This window comes from Aquarana catesbeiana, linkage group LG01 (genome assembly GCF_042186555.1).
Source record: "Aquarana catesbeiana isolate 2022-GZ linkage group LG01, ASM4218655v1, whole genome shotgun sequence".
Taxonomy (NCBI): domain Eukaryota; kingdom Metazoa; phylum Chordata; class Amphibia; order Anura; family Ranidae; genus Aquarana; species Aquarana catesbeiana.
The window spans coordinates 720,724,750-720,729,034 of NC_133324.1; the positions used below are offsets into that span (position 1 = coordinate 720,724,750).

The following is a 4,285-nucleotide window of genomic DNA, read 5'->3' on the forward strand; positions in this document are numbered from 1 at the left end:
ATATACCGCTCCTGTCCATTGAAATCAATGGGACAGCGCGGCTTTACAGCCGGCAAAGCGCCTCTTCATAACCATTTCTCGGCCGCTAGCGGCCCAATACCGACGGTAAAGCGCCGCTTACAATAGCGGCGCTTTACCGCCGATGCCGCCCCCGCCCCAGTGTGAAAGGGCCCTTAGGGTACAAGTATTGCTTAGTACAGAAGCTTACTCTTGCTTTATTTTTATTTTTGTTGGTGTTCGTGGTTGTTTTTGTTTTTTTTCTCCCGTTTGCAGAAACACATAGTAATTCATTTGGAATTACATAAGCTCTACTATCCAGAACGTATGGCATTCAATCTCAATTAAGGTGTGTGTCTGGGTGATGTAATGGATGTGTATGAACTGTCTGTTGTTTATATATATGTTTTTTATTTATTTTTTTGGTTTCAATTTTTTTTTGTCTTTTCTTTTAATACTAACTATTTTGCTTTCTTTCCTATATCACCTTTATTTTTTGGTGATTCTGGAGTTTTTTTTTTGCTATGGTGAATTAAATAAGAGGGGAGTATGGGCAACATTATATGGAGAACATTTAAAACGATTAAAAATGTTAAAAAGCTTCCCTATAGCATTTTAGGGTTGGGCCAAGTTCCAACAGTTCTTTTTTTTTCTCTTTCAACATTGGATAATTGTTTATTTAAATTTGATGTAATTGTAGCTATTACCAACTATGACAATAATAACAGTAACACCAGGGTTCAGCAACAGTCATGTGACTATTTTCTTTGTATATGTGTCACACAGTACTCTCTACAGTCCTAATATGTGGCAGTCATCATATGTGGTCATTAGTAAAAAAAAAATTTTGGTTGGTCAAATTTTTTTTTGTGCCATAACTAAGTTCAAAGAGCATTGCTTGAATATCATATAGATATATTGGGACTTGTGAAATTCATAGTGATTGGCAAATAGCAGGGAGTGTATTACAATTGTACTTAAGAGTAATTTAGTGTGATTGTTCCTGAAGCCACAAGTAACTGGTGACATCACACTTATCCATATTCTGAAATCAAGTTATATTTGTCTGCTTAGTTTACACTGCCTAATCTGCACTGAGACCTCTTAAAGTTATGACCTCTTCCGTAGCCTGCTAAAGGCAGGACTCATACAGTAGCTACACACGGTAGCCAAGGACGGAGCTATATGCACAAATGTTTGGCACCAGCCAAGGTTTTAGCCCATCAGGGTTGGTATAACTGAACACAGTTTCAGTAAAAAGTTAGTGGTGAGTTGCGATGGCAACAAGATCCCCCTGGACACTTGAAGGGTCATACGCACACACACAGTGGTATTCAGCAGAAGACAGGGCAGAGTTACTTGCAGGCATATGACAATGAAGGAAGCAAGATGAGTGGTGAAAATCAGACAACCTGGCTGAAGGGCGTAACCATTCAAATTGTTACACGTGTCACTGGGAAAGGGTCTCATTATTATGTTGCAGTAAATCTATGGCAATTCTAATCAAAAGGTCCTTACTACTCAGAATTACAAGATACAGTATGCATTCATTTGAATGCATATGTCTTAGAAGTACTCGTGTTTTTCTTTCCCTATCTTTGTCCACATTAATAAAGTATAATCTCAGAAAGCCAGGAAAGCTGGTCCAAAGGCTGTTATGCCGCGTACACACAATTGGAATTTCGTCCCGCAAAAGATCGACGAGGAGGGGCGTGGCCTGAACTCGGGAGAAGATGGCAGCTTAAGTCTTTTGCTCCCGCTGACAGAGAGGACATACTGACTAAAACGGAGGTTACCCAACCGCCCTATTACAAGAAAACATGGGGACCTCATCCCGCAGCTCCTCCGCGTCCAGATCCAGGTCCCCCCGTGATATGACTGGCAGGATTAGCCAAAATATACCTGAAATGTTCCGCTCACATTCTGGTAACATGGCGCCCACACGAGGCTCTCCTCAGACAGCAGGCCCGACGGCAGGATCCATACCGCCCCCAGACAATGGAGCAGTGATTCTCATGCCGAATTCACAGCCTAGCCTCCAGGACTTACATTCCGTGGCGCTGGATATAAAAAACTCCCTCACGGCAGCCCTGACGGCAGCAATCACGGATCTCAGGATTGACATTCAAGCGATGGCGGGCAGAATCCAAGAAGTGGAGAAGACGACTACAACCCATTCAAATGTCCTCCGCCGTACGTGTCAGGTCCTAGATACACACACCCTACAGTTGCGGGACCTGAATCGACACATGGAGGACTTGGACAACCGCGGTAGGCGCCATAACCTGCGGGTGAGAGGCCTGCCAGAATCTATCGATGCAGACAAGCTGCAAGCAGAGGTCTCCTCTTTCTTCAACGGCCTCCTGGATAAACCCCCCACCACCCCCATAGCTATGGAACGCATCCACCGCGCCCTGCGTCCACGGGGGAGAGAAGCGGACCCACCCAGAGATGTGATCTGTCACATAATAGACTATCAACTGAAAGAAGAAAATTCTACGTAAAGCTCGCATAGCTACAAAGCTATCACACAATGGCGCAGACATACGCCTCTTTCAAGACCTCTCTACCATTACACTGCAACGTCGGAGAGAACTGCGCCCCCTGCTGGAAGTGCTGCGTTCCAGGGAAATTCCATACAGGTGGAAATTCCCCTTCTGCTTATCAGCCTCCTATCAGGGTCGCACCGCACTACTCAGAGTGCCAGAAGATTTGCGCTATTTCTGCGACTCTATCGAAAAGCCAGTGGCGTGCAAAACACACCTCAAAAACTTCCACCCGGTGCCAAAAAAAGTGCCCACACATAGAGAGTGAAACACAAAAACGTGCAACGGGTGTACAGAGTCCTCCACTAGGGAAGGACCTTACCCTGATCCCCCGGGGCGTTAGGCTCCGGACAGGGACTGAGGTACTCAGACAAAGGGTCCATCTGGCCGAAACCAGGCGGACCCCCACAACTGGAAGGACTGCCGAAGCAGACCAACCCAAGTACAGTGGGGCTCTCCCGAAGAGAGACCCCTCAAAGGAGAGGGCGAACCAAGCCAAAAGGCCTATGTCCACCCCCTCCCAAGACTTTCAGAGTAGGCCCGAGGACCCACACCCTACTCGCCACACAGTGACAAACGTGTATACAAAACAACCAAAAAAAGGACAAAAAGGTGACAAACAGGGGTAAAAGAAAGAGTGGGGAAGATAGTGAGATGGGAGAGTGAAAGTGGCCATTGTGCTATACAATGGCCGGCCCTCCGGCCAGGCATAAAAATTTCCCCTGGTCCTGGCCAAAAGGCCCGGCCCAAGAGGCAGGTGCGAAAAACGTGTGTTGTGGTGAAGTGACCATGGTGCCATAAAATCAAGTGCTTTCACACCGTGACTATACGGCACCCCTGAACTGCCACTTCAGGGGCACATTCATCACTGGCTTTTCGAAAAAGCCCTGACCCACAGCCCAGACCACAGCAGCCCCCACCCCAGGCAGAAAGGTATGGAGTTCTGGAAGCTTGGAGAGAGCCCTTGCCATCAGGCTTCACCGTCGTTCCGTCCCTCCTACCTAATTACATTTGGGAAATACTGGCCGCTCCCCCGGTGGGAGCAAGGGGAGCCAGCGTTCTCTCCCAAATAACTGTCCAGAGCTAGAGCTGCCCCAATCCAGGCCAGAAGGCCAGGATCCCGACCCTCCGCCAAGACCGAATGGTTCTCCGTCCCCATCAGAAGGCTTCCCTTTCGGCTACAAACCGCTCCGGGTTACCTTCACTCCAGCAGGTTTTGCATAGCAACCGCAATCCCATCTCTATCTCGCCATAGATCAGGGACAGAAGCAAGCGCCACCTCCTGGAAACTGATAAGAACAGATACTAGATTTGATCTTAGCCAAAGGGCCGAGAAGCAATTAGCAATAATCACGCCTCAGTTGAACCTCATTGGCTATGATACTGCCACTGCGCAAAGCATACCTTTCACAGATGTCCCCGAGTGGTATGCGGAATTCCGCCCTCCGGCTCCCAGGAAATCCCCGCCTGACAACGAACCTATGGATACTCAGCCGCACCGTTACAGGAGGCAGCGATCCCCATCCGAAGCCAGACTACGTCACCAAGCGCCAGGCACGGATAGAGGCTCAAGCCCGCTGGACATCACGCAGACCAGGAGAGCACGCCGGGATCGCTGATCAGCGACGCTGGAACAATTAACACGCAGAGATTTGGTTTTCACATTACCCTTCCTTTCACTGGTTTCAAGAAGTTATATTCGGTTCTTACCCTGCTTTTGTCATGCGTCATTACCACTAGCT

The 4,285-nt window shown here is 47.9% G+C and overlaps 1 pseudogene; it reads right to left on the reverse strand.

The window, feature by feature from the left end:
• Positions 1 to 3,879: 3,879 nt before the first annotated feature.
• On the reverse strand, positions 3,880 to 3,944 carry LOC141124498 (U4 spliceosomal RNA; annotated as a pseudogene).
• Positions 3,945 to 4,285: the final 341 nt, after the last annotated feature.